Source organism: Sinohyriopsis cumingii, chromosome 5 (genome assembly GCF_028554795.1).
Source record: "Sinohyriopsis cumingii isolate HCF-2022 chromosome 5, ASM2855479v2, whole genome shotgun sequence".
Classification (NCBI taxonomy): Eukaryota; Metazoa; Mollusca; class Bivalvia; order Unionida; family Unionidae; genus Sinohyriopsis; species Sinohyriopsis cumingii.
The window spans coordinates 92,427,940-92,446,001 of NC_142965.1; the positions used below are offsets into that span (position 1 = coordinate 92,427,940).

General features: G+C 36.5%; 1 long non-coding RNA gene across 1 annotated transcript; it reads right to left on the bottom strand.

The window, feature by feature from the left end:
• Positions 1-2,789: 2,789 nt before the first annotated feature.
• Positions 2,790-14,307, bottom strand: LOC149799765 (uncharacterized). Its single transcript, XR_016421234.1, has 3 exons — positions 13,916-14,307; positions 13,293-13,414; positions 2,790-2,904 (listed from the first exon to the last, which is right to left on the bottom strand). It is a non-coding gene; the product is annotated as an uncharacterized LOC149799765 (long non-coding RNA).
• Positions 14,308-18,062: the final 3,755 nt, after the last annotated feature.

Genomic DNA, 18,062 nt, shown 5'->3' on the forward strand with positions numbered 1-18,062 from the left:
GGAAGAAAACAGACAGGTGAAGAAAAAGAAACAGGAGAAGAAAAGAAGGGAAGAAAGTGAAGAGGAAGAGCAGGAAAAGACTATGACGGTGAAGAAATTAAAAAAACAGAGAGTGAACAATGAGACAGAATAAGTCTATGAACTTTTTAAAGTGCTCTGTTGTGAATTGTGAATTGTAAATATTTATAAAAGAATAAATTAATTATAAAAGGTAAGTGTCTTTGGGTTTTGATTTTAAAATAAGAACCTACACTCACGCACACTCATACACAGACAGGTACTATTGGGTAAAATGGTTTTTATTAGTTATTGGCAATTGAAAGCCTATCTCTTTTCGAGAGACGTGGATGGCCCTGAAAAGGGCCTTTTTTGGTGTAAGGGGTGAGTTTAAACAATCAACTTTAACTGTCTTAAGCCTTTGCCATGGCCAAGGCCTACTTCTGGACTGCGTACTGTTGATGATGATTTCGTTGAAATCACTAAGGATGGTGCAGTAGGCGTAGTCACAGGGTTGGAGTGTTTAGCTTGGGAAGGTCGTATTCTCTTCGGCCGTAATAAAGAAGTCTGATACATCTGTTTCAGACTTCTTAACTAAAATGTCTAACAGTACCGTGACCGTTTGATTTTGACACCCTTGTTTCTTTGCTGCTGCATCTTCTTCTTCTTGTTTTTTTCTTACCTCTTCTTCTTGCTGCTGTTGCTGTAGGAGAAAAGCTTGTTCCGCTTCCTTTTGCTGTTGTATAAATTTCTCCAATTCTTCTTTCTGTCTCTGTCTAAAATTTTCCATGTGCGGTAATGAAGGAGAAGGTGACGAAGGTTCAGGAACAAATTCTTGCAAGGTAAAAAAATCCACAAAATCCCAATTCACCTCTTCTGAAAGTAAGTCTGGGTTCCCTTGGGTAGTCTCCACCATCAGTGCACCCAAACTGATCGTTTTCTGAGTTTCCGTCATGTTGAAAAACTGTCGCTTAGATTGACTACGCACAGGCGCTAGCGAATCTATATAGACTATGTGACGTCACAGACTGCTCTCTTCGGATTGGACGTGGGCTGACTGAATTTTGTAACGCGTGTTTGGATTGGTCAACAAACTCAATCCGTTTCAATCCTTCCTCCCCCTATAAATAAGTACAGTTCACTGCATTCCTTCACCTGTTACTCAGCACCCCAACATGTGGACCGATGTACAATCTTCAACGCTTGTGTCTTCGATGATGTTCCGGACGGACATATCAATGTATGTCCGATCCAACTGGACAGTTATCCACAGGACAGACACCAGCCTGTGGATGCGAAGAATCTTATGTGGAGCATCAAGGATGCCTCAAAAGAGTCTTAATCTATGGTCCTGCAGTCAGGCACAGCCTAAGGTCAAGAAGAAGATGTCACAGATGCCCTTTATGTTAAGGGTATATTAACATAAAACCAAAGGCCCTTTTCAGGGCCATTCCTATCTCTCGAAAAGATCTTGACTTTCAATTGCCTACCCCTTTTTTTATTTTTTTGTTTAAAAAAATAATAAAAAAATAGAGACCCCTCCCTGTTTCAATTTTTGCCTGTTCCATTTTCATAGACCCATCAGGTCGGGACCTTATTAAAATAGGGTCCCGACCCTGTTCCATTTCCCCTAGTCCCAAGACAGTCCCACGATTTATTCCCCATGTTCAATTTCCCTTGTCCCTAGAGTGAATAGTTTTTTTTTTTTCTCCCATGTTAAATTCCCCTTGTCCCTAGAATGGATATTTTTTTTTTTCTCCCATGTTAAATTACATAGTCCCCAGAGTGGATATACCCTTTTTAACATGGAAGTTCCCTAGTCCCTAGACCGTCCCTATTCACTACTACCATTGTCATTACCAGCCTGAAACCCAATTTAATGCCATTTGTATAAATTCATTTCAAATAAATATTATGATATAGTTGAAGTGTAAAGTCAAGCAAGTATTCTGTTTGCAGATTTTACATTTTAGATATTATAGTAAAGTCATATTTTCTCTTGTTTAGTAAACTTTATTGCAACTGGTTCCAAAATAGTAAATCTTATTTAATGTTCATTCACCAGAATAGGTATTAATACAATCCCGAATTAACTGTATGGTACTAAAATATACCCTGATCTTGTGTGAGATTGTAATATACAGAACTATACCTCAAGACAACAATAATATATTGAATTTATATTGTATCAAGACTGTCATGGTTATGAACTCCAACTTTATTCAGGTTTTTTCATAATAAATGATCATCTTGTGCTATGGTTGAAAAGAAATCAAAGTTCAGTTTAACTCCATTCTCTCCACATTTGTAAGTTGTTAAGAGGCATACTCATCCTCAGTGTTATAGTAAAATGTAATCTTATTTGGATCAATCTTGGTGGTGTAATATATGAATGGAGAAAGAATATTATCATCCAGATTAAAATATGTTTTATTCAGACTCTACTAAAATTTTTAGTTGGATATGGGTTACGGAGCCTGATGTGTACGAACAAGGCAATGTGTACCATGACCTTTTTAATTTAACATTTTAAACTCCTGCAGAAGAAAAAGATTTTTTAGATCCATTAATCTGTATTAACAAAAACATTTCTTCAGTATGATTTTCAATTACTTAGTATTGACAAAACTCATATTTTAAAGTTGTTGTTTTTTTGTGTTTGGTTTGGCCTTTTATGGTAAACCAACACAAGTAAGTTATTTAGTGCCAAGGCACTTTAAGTATAGTGCCTTGCCCAAGGACACACCATGGTAGCTAACCCAGGTTGGTCTGATGGTAGAATTTGAACCTACCTTATTTCACAGGTCCAGAAAGCTAACCACTGAGCCACTACAGCTCCCCATCTTATAGTGGAATGCTGGTATACTTTATGATCAAGAAGGATGGGTTGGGGTATGCATGTTGCATCTGAAAAAAGTGATGGAATTTTTGTTTACATAATATTTTAGTCATACAATATGAATCATTTTCTATAGATTTAAGATGTATCAGATCAAGTTAAGAAAAATCATATATTCTGTTTCCTGGGAATGTACTAAAATTCACTGTTATTGTTTGATTTTTTGGTAGTAAGCTTACTTGGTATTTTTTTCTTTTTAACTTGAATACCTAATTTGTTAACATCCTATTCTAAATCTTCAGAGTTCTGTCTATTAAGTGACAACTGTTGATACATGTAGGGAAGTTTTTGTTTATATCTTTTGATTTTTGTGATTCTGGAAGTTGCAGTATTTGTTGTTGTATTATAACCATTTCAGTAATTTAATGAATGCAGAGTATACTGCTCTATAAATGAAATTTAAGTGAAAATAATGTAAAAGTATGTTTCACTGCAAATATAAATTGTTTAAAATAATATATCATTTATCATATGACTATTCAATTGTGGTAACTAGTATTCCATCCAATATCTATATATTAAAATATGTCTTTTCATACAGCTGGTGATCATTTAGATACAAGTCCAATTGAACATAATCAAATTATCAATGCAGGTGTTTTTATTAGTAGTAGTATTGCAAGTATAAGTGTTAGTATTAAGATTTCATATACAGGTATGATAAGTGTATCATAATGTTTAAATGATGCTCCTTGTTACAACATAAAATATGTTCATTGAAACAAATGGTTCACTGGTAAATTGGCAGCAAAGGTCTTCACTGAATTATGTTGCATAAACTATTTTACAATAAAACATATATGATGCATCTCAATTATGATGAATGTGAGGAGGAGGATTAATAATAATGCAATTTAAGTTATCTTCATAACATAAGTTCTAGCAGATGTGTAATTTTTATGTGGTTCATCATCAGTTTGAAACTGGTCTGTGATTTCTGGATCTGGACATACCTGGTCCCCTGCTGTTGTGCTGCTATGGTCTTTACAGTTCATTAGGATATCAGTTACACTTGGTTTACATTTAGAACCCCATGGGATGGAATGCCCAGTTTGAAACTGAGAGAATGGTTAATTATCCATAATATAACTCCTGCAGTTATTATTAGGTTTGATATCAAGGTCTTTCTTTAAAAGCTTTTCAACTCAGGTTCTGTTCTACCATACAGATAAATAAAGTCAAATTCAAGGCTTTCAGATTTGTCCAGTTTGTTTCATGTGTTGCAGCAGACAGACTGTATATTGCCACTGTACCATATAAATATCAGTGCTTAGTCTGCTCTCAGTTGCTGTGGTTTGATTAGTTACAAGTGTCATCACATGTGACTAATTATTGACCAATGTAATGAAACTTGTATAATTAGAAGGCTGTATTTAAAAACTCTAAAGATCTTAAAAAGAAAATTGGATCGGGGTAAGTAAAACCTTTTACTTTGACCATTTGGCTAGAAAATAATTTTCAATAAGTTTAAATTGGATAATAGTAATATAATAATTAATTACACAAATCAGAATAAAAGCTATTTGCATATCCCCTTACAGCTGTTGCTTTTTCATAGTACTAAGTAGAATAAAGTATAGTTAAGACAGATAAAGAAATATCCCGTCATATATACCTTACATCAAATAAAGAAACTCAAGATGGATAACAACAAAATTAATGTCACATCATCAAATAGTTATCTCAGCTGCCTGGTCAACCTAAAGGCAGATAAACTAAGGCAAACTTACTCCGAAGCAGTCTCATCCCCCCAAGAGAAAAACGACAGATACAGTTCTTAACGCCAATTTTCAACTCGACCCCAACTGACTCGATGAGTAGACTCTACCTGTCACCAAGCGTAAACGAGAATGTGGACAATCTACCGAGTAACCGCAAAACTACATCCGACATGAGTACCCAAACTGAGGAACAATACTCAACAAGCACAAAAACAACCCAGACCACGCTGGTTAAAAACACTAGCAGCCAGGGGACTCAAACTGAGAACCTACTAGATGAAACAGAACGCCCTCACCCTACCACAAATAAAGCAGTCACACACGACTCAACAAAAGGTAAGAATAATAGGAAAACCAAATCCCAAATACCAGTTAGAAAGAATAAGGAACACACTAACTGTCAATACAAGACCCAGCAAGCCGGTTATGGACAACGAAACAAAGTCAGCTAAAGAGAAAAACACCAGGGGAAAAAAGACCAGTCTGCAAAATATCCAAAACAAGAAACACCCCGCTGAACTGACTCTCTTCATCAAGGGAGTAAATTCCAAAATAACGAAGTTAGCCTTTAAAACCATAGCATGGCAATTGAACAAACATCACCAAGGAGAATTCACGCTTAAAAGCACTAGAGACGACTTGCTGATAATCAAATGCACCACTGAACAACAGATTGCCAAATATATGGAAATTGAAAGAATAGGCCAAATAAATGTTCAGGTCACTAGACACAACAGAACAAAACAACACATAGACCCAAACCCCCCAAAAACACACAACAAAGGAGTCATATACGTATCAACTCAAAATAAAACCAATGAAATAGTAGACTACATAAGGAGTAAAGGACAGGAAGTAGAGAAAGCAATCCGCCTAAACACAAGAAGGGGAAAGGATAGCACTGCAGTGGTACTCTTTTTTAAGGGCGCCACCCCAGAAACTATCAAAATAGCCGAAAAACTCGAGGCTAAAAAAATTTTTGCTTTCAAAAACAAACCACGGTTCTGTGGCAACTGCAAAAATTGGGGGCATTACTCTAAGAGTTGCGGAAACCTATTCCGGTGCAATCAATGTGGTCTTCACCACCCAGACCGGAAAACATGTAGCGCCACCAATCAGCACTGCGCTAACTGTAGTGGTAACCACAAACCAAACCACGCAGAATGCCCCAGGGCTCTTAGAGAAGCCCTAATAGTCGAATATATGATCTCCCATGGGGTAAACTATAAGCAGGCCAAAACAAAAATCAGGATACCAAAAACAAAATAAATAGGTAGCACCCTCACTGGTAGGAAACACGCATAAAATGAAAACAACAGTAAATTAAACAAACTATTAAGACTTTTTGCACTAGAGATGGATTCCAGAGCAGAAATCAAAATATGGCAATGGAATGCACGCGGCCTTAGGGCCCACGCTGACCAACTAAATAACAAAATACTTGAACAGGAAAGAAAACCAGATGTTATATGCATACAGGACACCCACCTAAATGATACCTCACGTATCCCAAACATCATAGGCTACAACACCAAATACCTAAAGCATCGATCCCCCACAGCAAGAGGAGGGGGGTTAGCAACCTTTGTTAGAGATGGAATTACATCAGAAATGCATAAATTAACAGATAGTAGACCGCCCAATGACTTCGAAATACAGATAGTCAAAATAACCGCTCAAACTAAGCAGGTACTAATCGTTAACCTCTATGAAACAAATGAGCAGCGCAATTTAAGTGCAGACGAAACAATCAAAATGATTAAAGACTGTGGAGAATGGGTGGTAATATGCGGGGACTTCAATGCGCACAATGAACTATGGGGGAGTCAAAAGACGGACATTAAAGGAAAAATTGTAGAAAAATGGGCACAAAAATGCAACTTAGTTTTTCTAAACAACGGAATGCACACCCGGATAGATGACAGAACAGGCCACACATCAGCAATAGACCTATCTCTATGCACACCAAGATTAGCAGGCATTTCTGATTGGCAAGTTGATGAAAGCGACCCTATGGGAAGTGACCATTACCTTATAAATATAGAAATACAAATTAGAATACCTCAAAATAAAGCGTCCTTCACACCAAGATGGAAATACGAACAGGCCAACTGGATTAGGTTCAAACAGATAGGTGACTCAATCAACCCAGAAACCATATATCACCGGGACATTGACACCTTTAATGACAAATTAATAGAAACCATTAACACAATGGCCCAAGAAACAATTCCTAAAACTAAAGGAGTAGCACCCAAACCCACGGTGCCCTGGTGGAATAATGAATGTAAAATAGCAATTAAAGAGAAAAAAAGAGCTCTAAACAAATTCAAAAGAACTAAAAATAATAGGGACTTTAACTACTACAAGGAAAAGGAAAAAACTGCCAAACAAACTATTATGATAGCTAAACAAAACTCATGGAGAGAATTCTGCTCAAAACTAGATATTAACACAAAATCGAAGGAGGTGTGGCAAAGAATTAAAAAAATGAGAGGCAAAACTAAATCAATAACCCCCAACATACCTGGACAAAACAACAAACATAAGGCAGAATTATTCGCAAACTATTTCGCCAACATGTGTAGCAATACCAACTTAGAGGATAAGTTTAAAAATCATAAAAGGCAATTTGAGGAAAGCAACTCTGACAACATAAAGGAAGCAGGAAATAATGACGGCCCACTAAACCTTCCGTTTACAGAAGCCGAATGGAGAAAGGCCCTCGCCGGCAAAAAGACCACATCCCCCGGGGAGGACACTTTGGGGTATGAAATGTACAAGAACCTACCCAAAAAACTTGTCACAATTGCACTTAACCTCATTAATAAAATATGGGAAACCGGTACCATACCTATAAGATGGAAAAAGGCAGTAGTGGTCCCGATTCTTAAGCCTGGAAAACCCTCAAGCGATATAAAATCATACAGGCCCATATCACTAACAGACAATATATGTAAAATAATGGAAATTATGGTAAACAACAGGCTGAAATACCATTTAGAAAGCAAAGGACTACTAGCTAATACACAGAGCGGGTTTCGCAACTACCGAAGCACAATAGACCAACTCATGAGACTAGAAACCGCTGTCAAATTAGCATCTAGAGAAAAATTTTAAAAATCCAGATATGTTACAGCCATCTTCTTAGACATGGAAAAAGCATATGATCTAATGTGGACTAAGGGACTGATAAGTAAACTTAAACCATACGGAATAACTGGCAATATATACAAATTTATTGCTAACTTCCTAACCGATAGAAAGATACAAGTCAGACTAGGACAAGACTACTCCGAACGATACAAACTGGAAAATGGCACGCCACAATGAAGCGTAATCAGCCCAACTTTATTTAATATAATGATAAACGACCTGGAAACAGCGGTAAAACCCAACCACCTTGACTTATCCCAATTCGCCGATGACAGCGCCGTATGGAAAACTGGCAACCCGGCCAGCAGAGAAACGACCAAGCACTTACAAAAAGGACTAAACGATATAGGAAATTGGACAGATAAATGGGGATTTAAATTGTCACCTCTAAAAACAGTAGGCATAGTTTCCAATCCGGGAGGTGGCCACCCCCCACCCACTCCAAAGTTAACCCTAAAGGGGGTACCCATCAAATTCGAAAAACAAGCGACACTCCTAGGTATGGTATTCGACCACGAACTCACGTGGGCAGCTCATATCCAAGAACTCGTAACGAAGTGCAAACGAGACATCAACCTCCACAGAAACCTCAGAGGGGTGAATTGGGGGGTTGATCAAAAAACACTCGTTACCCTATATAGAGCACTTATAAGAGCAAAATTGGACTACGGTTGCCAGGTATATGGAGCAGCGAACGCCACGTTACTAAAGAAACTAGACACAGTCCAATCAAAAGCGCTAAGGGTATGCACCGGCGTCCTAAATGGTACCCCCACACAAGATATCTTAATAATAGTAGGAGAACCCCCGCTAGACCTAAGGCGGAAGGAATTGATGCTGCGATACTCGACTCGAATATCAATACACCAACCCAACCACCTCACGCTACAAGCCCTCTTAGCATGCGACAAACCATTCGATACAAAAGGAAAAAATAAAAAAATACCTAGTGGGAAAATAATTATAGAATTAAAAAGGAAATTTCAAATCGCAAATATCAACCCAGAAAAAATAAGGTACTACCCAGACCCCCCGTGGACCTGTCCCACACCACAAATAGATCTTAGCTTACATAAACTAGGACAAAAACAAAATGACCCGATAGGACTAAGAGCATCAATACTAACGTACATTGACAACAAATACGAGACATACACGCAAATCTTCGCAGATGGATCAGAAACCAAAAATCCAAATAAAACTGCAGCAGGGATAGTGATCCCAAAATTAGATGTCACCGTTGGAAAAAGACTCCCAGACCAATGCGCTATATACACGGTAGAATTCATGGCAATACTAATGGCATTAACATACGTCAAAACATACCCCACAACTAAGGCAGTCATTCTAAGCGACTCTTACAGTGTACTACAATCGTTAGCAACGGACCAATCCAAGAGCAGACCTAATATGATTAATCATGCAAGATCGCTACTTAAAGAGATTGAAAAAAACAACAAACACGTTGAATTCGTATGGATACCCTCTCACATCCATAATCCCAGGCAATGACAAAGCAGATGCAGAAGCAAAAAACGCCACAAACGAACCAAAAGCCCAAAATATAGCATACAGCGTCACTGAAATCAATAACATGGGACAAGATCAATGACATGTGGCAAGAGCTATGGGAAAAATCGGATGCAAACAGTCTAATACACACGATGATGAAAAAAGTAAGTAGAAAAGTCGAAAGTCCGACCTTCAAAAATCCATACGATATAACAATAATAAATAGAATAAGAACAGGTAAAACACTATTGGCAGGATGCGCAGGGAAACACATAAAAAGGGGACCAACCGAAAACTGCCCCTACTGCCCAACTCCAGAAACAATCGCACACTTAATAAATATATGCCCCAAATACAACCAGGAAAGGGCCGAACTAAAATCTCAACAGGAACAAATAGGAGAATGGTGGACATACCCGGAGTTACTTGTGGCAAAAAACAATAACATAGGAATGACCTATAATAACATCATGACATTCATTAACAAAATAGGCAAAAGGGGACAAATCTAAACCGAATGAAGGGTTGGGTATAAAGAGAGACCATGTAAAGAAATTAAAACCAATAAACCTAAAAGATCGAACCAAAAAAGAAAAAAACCAATCAAAATATTACAAATCACTGTTTGGGAATTGTGACGGCCAGCTCGGGCTAGTGGGTTCACAGACTGACACCGCCGCTCATAACCCGAACAATAAAAACCAGATAAGGACGAATATTACAAAATCACTGTTTTGGAATTATAATGGCATGCTAGTAGATTCAAAAAAAAAAAAATATAAAAAAATAAAAATAAAAAAAATATACATTAAAATAAATCACAAATAGCTAAGCTAAACAAAAATAACAGGTAAATAGCCAAGTGGTCAAAGCGAAGGGAAACAAAGGCAATCAAACCACCTCCCTCGAAGAAAACATCTCACGGCGAACATGGCAGTATCAAAAGGACGAGAAGACCAAAACAGAAACGGACACGGGATAAGGCAGAAAGAGCTGAAATAAAGAAGAGCAGGAAAAGGCACAGAATGAAGTTAAACGTCCTAAGGCAGTAAAAGAAGAAAGAACAGGACACTTGCAGACCTTGGGGAATGAAGGCAGAAACAATGAAAAGAGTATGCCTCAAATAATCAAACCACCCCCACCCCCCAGTATGAAAAGAATTGCCTTCCCGAAATCAAACAAAATAAATAAGGCCACCCCCCCCCACATCTACTTATAAGTGTGAATGAGAAAGTGAGCGTGAATGTGTGTTGTCGGGATATGTGGGAAAAGCAGAAAAACGAACAAAAATGTCTATAGCCATCACACAAATATAGCATACACACTCCCTACCCACCTTTTTTTTCTTTTCTTTTCTTTTTTTTTTTCTTTTTTACAAACAAATTTTACCACATAGGGCTTTCATTCTGACCCACGAAAGCCCTCTTTTGACCAACAACTTACTGGCCCTGAAACACACTGATTGGTTTAAAGCCACACGTACGAAATACTTAACCAAATTGAGATCTCCAAAACAAAATAAAGGGCTACTAAAAGCCTACTAGATGTGAAAAAATTTCCGGAAAATTCAAGTACGCAAAGTACACAAAATTTAATAGACCTTACAAAAGATAGGAAAATTCACAACTCAGGAATATCTGAAGCGTATGTGACAATCACATGTTTGGCAAGATAGTACAGGAATAGCCCAATAAATATAGGGAACTGGGCATTGATTGCAACAAAAATTTAATAATACTGCTGCTGGTGTGCTTCGGTTACTGCCTGAAATGAGAGAGGAAGGAGATGCAAGATGCAGAAACAGACCACCAATGGAGTACAACGATGGAGAAGGTTGCAGCGACGAGAGCCTGGGCGGGACCTTTTGGGGCACCTGGGCTTCGGCTTGCTTGCTTGGGGGCATTGTATAAGTTAATCGCTAAATTCAAAAAGTACACAAACGTGTACAAACTAAACAGTCGCACATACCGAAAGGTGCACGTGACTTTAATCCAATGAATGAATGAAATGTGTGCTAGAGGGTAGGGTTAGCAGTTATACTCCCAATTATGTTTGTGATGAGCAAAAGCAGCTGCACAAATTTGAGCTTTTAGTTTGGTTCTGGTAGGGTCAAAGGATGCAGGTACATTTTACATTAATTTTTTACTAGAAATAGCTATTTTCAATATTTTTCTGTGACAAGGCAACTAAAAGAATCAGTATGTGCCTTATGCATGAATAAAGTTCACTAGTACTATAACAAATTAGCATACTTTTCATCACCCCTCTACCATCATGATTTTTTTATATTTACCTCTGTAGCAGACACAAATAAAAGTCGGCAGCTCATTTGCAGACTAAGTTACGCATATGATCTCCAATGCTCATCTAACTGTGACAGGCAGTCACCAACAAGCCAACCTATTTCCATGCCTAACTCAAAGTAAATCTGAACCACATTATAGATTTAGCTTATGTGTAAATTTATAAATGCTAGGCTTGTGATAATTAGGTTCATGCCTTCTACCTTAAAAATTAGAGGGATGTCAAAATACGAAACTATCCAGTGAGACCTATGATGTTAATTTTAATCCCTATGGGATTTGTGACATAAAAAACCCAAATGCTTTATGTATTAAAAGGTAACTAATGGGGGCAGGATCTGCAGTGAATCAATGGTTAGTATGCTAGACTCCTGATAAAAATGTTTGTGTTAAAATCCTGTTATCAAGTCAACCAGGTTACCTACTGCAATGTACCCTTGCCTTACTCCAATTCCCTCAGTACTCAGTAAACAACTAGTGTTGCTGTACATAACAAAACCAGTCCATATTGATTTTACATATTTTACTAAATCCTGACAAAAATAATTCTCTAAATAAAGAATGATTAATATGTGATGGTCTCGCATGTAATCAAACTCTTCCAAGCTTTTAATGATATGAACTGATTTATCAATGTTTATCAAATTTGCATGAAAAACTATTTCTTATTTGTCATCAAATATGTTCAATGTTTTGATCATATAAGCATTTCTGCTACATTAAATCAAAATAATCTTTTTGTCAGAAATAGAGCCCTTATAGTATTTGCAAGGTCAACCAATCAGATGCAGAATTTGAGTTTAATATGAATGAATATTTTTTTTACAAAATTGCTCTTTTGCTATATCTTGATGAGATAAATCTATTCACCAAGTCTGATGAAATTAATGAGAAATAGTTTTAAGAGCAGTAGCAAGAATGGCTAGTGAGATGTAGAACCACCACATTATATGCATAGATTTTGCTTATAGCCTCAGACATACAAGCAAATAATTAAACAAGTCAGATCTAAATTGGATCATAAACACTGTTGTGCAAATCATAAGAAACTCTGCCAATCAGATGCAAGGTCACTTCACTACCATACCTTTATCACACTCATAATAAGCATCATTGTGAAACTTGACTCTATAAGCCCAATGGCCAAGCATGATCAAACTTGAATCAGCAGTAGTGGTTATAACCTCATGTATTTGTATGCATCTTCACTTCTTCAATCTAGATCTCATTTATATAAGCATGTATTCTACGTTTAGTAAAAACTGCACTACATGTATAAATATTGCATGCGGTGGTAACATACTCAGATGAAAGATCACCTTATTATTATTAATGGTTAACACTCATCAAACTTCAAGGACAACTTAATGATTTTAGCCTATATTGTGGAAGTATGGCTTTTAGGCTGGTTAAAAAACTCAACTAATCTTATACATGATCACATGTATATACTTGGATTTTCCTCATTATTAGATTTATCCAAGATGTTGATTTAAGCCCAAAACCAAGTTTTATATAAACAAATTGATCAGAACTATGGACTCCAAAGTAGCTAATTTCTTACTGTTGAAAGACAGAAGGGGATGTGAAATAAATAACACACTCTGGACCATTACATAAACCCACTTAGCCTTTTGACCAGTTGAGATAAAATATCAACAATAATGTTAAATAAGATTGATAAATTATGTTTTCTCACATTACCTCTAGCCCTTTTCAACATGGATGGTATTTTTCTTCCACATATGTCAGCTCTTAATTAGTGGCCCTTTCCCATCATGAATGTTGTAGGTGAAACTCTCAGAATTAGGCTTTTTAATTTATATCTGTAGAAGAAAAAAACTATTGGTCTGCATATATCAATGTCACCATTTCTGTATTAGATTAAAATACCATATGTGTGTGTGTGTGTGTGTGTTAATTTTAGAATTTAAGCAAACTTGTCTCCATGTGTTTATTTTAAAACTGATGATGATAACACATAACAGGTTCAATGGATAAAATGTTATTTCTTACTTCTTACAACTGCTCATTATATCTGAATTTACATTCAATGTTTGTTTTAATTAACATATTTGGGATATTGGGCAAATTATTTATTTTGTAGTTTATCATTATATCATTTACCAGTCTTTTATCATTCAAATATGTAATATAGTACCATTATACTGACTTCATATTCTATATGATATCCCAGCAATACATATTAAGCAGATAAGTGCAAATAAAAATGTTCAGAATGTAAAATTTACTCCAAGCTCAAAGAAGATCAGCAAAAGATAATATCCAACAAATTACCAAACAAAAAGCGAAGTTAACGCAGTTACCTTTATTATGATGTCTCCAACACCAACGGTACTGTACAGCTACGTCTTCTGAGTTTTACCGTCATCTTGTCTTTCAAACCAGAATTAATTTCTTGAGCTCTTACAAAATGAAGAAACTTTTAAATACTATAATTTAAGCAGCTTCTTTACATGCCATCAGATAAATTATGGCACAGTGTTATGTCTGTCAGCAAAACGCAACTTCACATTTGGACGGCGCGCTGTGTGGGCATCGCCGACACAGCAACTGACATGAATTCTCTATTAGCAGACAATGATTCGGAATAAATCCTTCGCAAATCTAACATTCTCGATTTTTCATAGTTCCACTTTTCATTGTTGCATCTGTTTGATTGTACAATTGCTAATGATGTTCAATGAATCAACTTCAATTCATCTGCTGTCTGAAATCCCGGTTCAGTTGGTATTTTCTTCCGCGCATGATGCCGTGTAAATAAAAGATACGGTCGACATTCAAAGTGGTTTAGGTTAATTTATTATTTTTCTTTATTAAGGTCATTTGCAGAAAGTGTTTCGCTAGGGTGAGAAAAAAAAATATAACAAAAAGAAAACTTTCTTTTCCAACGCTAATACTGTATATATTTCAATTTGTGATTGATGCTATAAATAAAAAAAAATGATAATAAAGCATTTTAGCCCGTGGCTTCGGCACGGCACTCGTTTTTGTGGGTTTTTTAAAATGTTGTTAGTGTTGTTTTGGGGTTGTTTTTTGTGTGTGTACCACACTAAAAAACATACCAGGTATTAGGCCTAACGTAGGAAAAGAAATTATCCTCTATTTATTACTATTCTTACTGTCAAATGACGCAAAAGTGATCAAATTGCTATTAAGATTTTGTTTTGTATAACACTTACCGCTCGTTTTCCTCGAGATAAAGCAGCCACTTCAAAATGATTATAAAATCTGTGACAGATGAAAAACGTGGTTTAAATAATTCGTAATCGCCTGCCTTAAAATACTGTAGGAATTTGCTAATGTATTTCATGGCCCTCGTTTGAATAGATACCAACGATCATGTATATCGACCAAATTTTGTATATTCCTGCCCACAATCATGTATTTTGTATTAAACCGTATATTACACGAGCGCTCTGTGGCAAACTCGGGGGGGGGGGGGGGGGGCGGGTCTCTATTATACCCAGAGGCGTAGCTATGATATTTTGCGCCCGGGGACGAACTATAAAATTGGCGCCCCAGCCCCCTCCCCGTTTAATCACATTTTTGAATATTACCCTTGTTTACTTATTATAATGTAACGTTGTAAGCCTCATTTTGGCGCCCCTGTACCTTGGCGCCCGAGGACATATGTACTCCCCTTCCCCCCCCCCCCCCAGCTACGCTTCTGATTATACCTGCTGTATCAGTTGAGAAATATATTGAACAGATCAGGCCCCAATACTCTCGCTCTGAAAAACATTAAAATAATTATATGCAGAATATCGGTAGGTCTCCCTCTTGCCAAAAATGTCAGCACCATATATATTTTGCAAGTAATGTAATGGGTATAATAACACACACACACACACACACACACACACTTTTTTTTTTTGGGGGGGGGCAACGGACAGATGCCCCCATTTCCCAAAAAAAATAAAAAGTATTTTATATTTGTGTATTTCCCCCTCAAATGTGTTCTACGTTTTATTAAAACAAAATTTTATATAAAAAATTTAGTTTTTAGAATTTTTGATGGGGTATTTATGTTTCCATAGTGTTATCTAAAGGGTTGTTCGTCCGAGTCTGGTTTCCCTCACCTTGCTCGAAGTTCATTCCCTTGAAATGTTTTGTAACCTTTGCTATATGTCGCCTAGGTCTCAGTGTTTGCTATATGTAATGGTGTTATATTGTGTGTATGCTATATTTTCTTTATGTTTGAGACAGCAAGTATAGATCAAATATCTTTCCCAGTTGTATTTCTTCCTTTATGATGTTATATTGTATCTTTTAATTTGTTTTATGGTTTTCTAATTTTGACGATGGAATGGTGTACTATTTAGATTTTGTTTAAAAAAAATAATTTCCTATTTTATTATTCGAGTGATAATATGTGTCGTTCCTCATGATAGTCTTTAAAGATGTTGATAGGTAGGTTACGCTCGATCCAAGGTTCACGCTTCTTTATTCTCTATGTGTTTTTCCTGGGTCGCGTTAGGCCTCCTTTATTTAGTTTATCTGATTATGCTTTATTGAAAGATCCAAACGTATTTATGAGACCACATTATTCTATAGTGGTCAACCATGCAGTGCGGGAGAAGTTAGTAGGGTTTTAAACTAAGTGTTATACAGTATGTATTTGTGTCTTTATTTTGTCTGTTTATGTTCTACATTGGGTGTTTTCAAAGACTCATGATGGGCCTATGCACTTCACTGAGCCCTGTGACTTAGCCCCATGATGTCATCGCCATTTACTTCCCCCTTATATTTTCCCTGTATCCCTTCCTATATATGTCTTTAGAATTTTCTTTCAGAGAAAGAAGAAAAAAAATTAAATTACAAAATTCTTTTATTTTTTTCTTTCTTCCTTTCTTCCCTTTTCTCTTTTAAAAAAAAAAAAGTTATATGGGTTTCTTTGAAATATTTGAAATAGAATTTGAAATTTTCTTTGAAATATGGTTGTTGTGGGGTGCGAGGAGGGGGTATGGGTATGGCATCAGCTCGCAATTGCGCTACGCGACCCTTCGGTCTGTAATACCTATTCTTCCCTCCCCCTCTCTCCCCCAATTCCAACATCAATTGCGTTATATCAACCTGACGGTAATTATCTATTCGTCGTAAGACGTACTGAGTTCTTGTTGTGGTTAATATTCTTATTTTTACCACGTATCTTATTTAAAAATCTTTATCACCTGTCCACAGGATATCATCGTAGTTACTATATAGTCTATACATTTTAGAACGATTTTGTTTTCGTAGTCTAAATCTATGAATAAAATGTTATTTTTGTTATACTTATATTTTTTGCAAATTTTCATTATTAACTTTATCCTATTATGTTTAGTTTTATCACATTGGACAATCGTATGTAGTTTGGTGAAGTTCGCTGTTTTACATAAAGGGCATTTCGGCATTATCCTCAGCATACGATGTTTGATTGTTTCTTCGCCTGTTAGCCAGGTGTTGTGCAGGTATTTAAAAATTATACTTTGTGTTTTGACAGATCTTATTTTCCCCAATTTTTCCAATTTTTTTGTCCAATTTACACCCTCAGTTGTCCTGCTCTACTCTACATTTTATATTTTTGGTTACCTCCTCCCTAATCCAAGCGTGACTTTTACTTATTAAATTTTGCATAAATCTGTTTTGTCTCTATATTTTAAAATTAGTTCTCATATGTTTGCGTGGCACTTCGATTTTTTTATATTAATTTGTTATTTTTGTATATCTCTGGTCGGTTTCTCAAGGTGAAGCCGAACCAGTAGATGTACGGTGCTTCTCACGCTGTAGCCGGGTCTGAGTGCATTTTTTTTTTTAATCTATTGATTATGTTAGTTAATTATAGTAGTAGAGGGCTCGGCAACCCCAAGCCCCCTCTACTTTTGGCCCTATATAATGTCTCTTTTTTTACATGATGCATTTTATGATTCCATATATAATCTATTATTTCGTTGTCTGTTTTGTTTAAAATTGTATTATCCATATCTATGGATTTAATTATGTAGTTAATATTTGAGTATAAATAAGTCTTGGCCACTTGGGCCCGCTCCATGATAGGTAATGGCGCCATGGCCAGATTTTCACATTTTCTCTTATTTTATTGATAATATGTTCATAATTTTCTACAGCTTCTTTTTTTTATTACCAAAGTAAACCCCTAGAGCCTTTACAGTGTCTCTCAGTAAGTGTGTGTGTGTGTGGGGGGGGGCGATAATCCAGGGTGGTTGCCCCTCCAGTTAACTATTTTTAAGATTTCGTGCTTGTTGTGGTTTATTTTGGAACCCGACGCTTATAGCATTTCCCCTCTCTTCTAAAGATGTTGCAATCATATGCATGTTAGAGCATTTTTTAATTCTTTTTTAGGTTTGGTATTTGTATGCCTTGTATAATCAGGGGCGGATTAAGGCTCACTGGTGCCCTAAGCACTGACAAATCTTGGCGCGCCCCTCTTTTCCACGTACACCTGAGAAG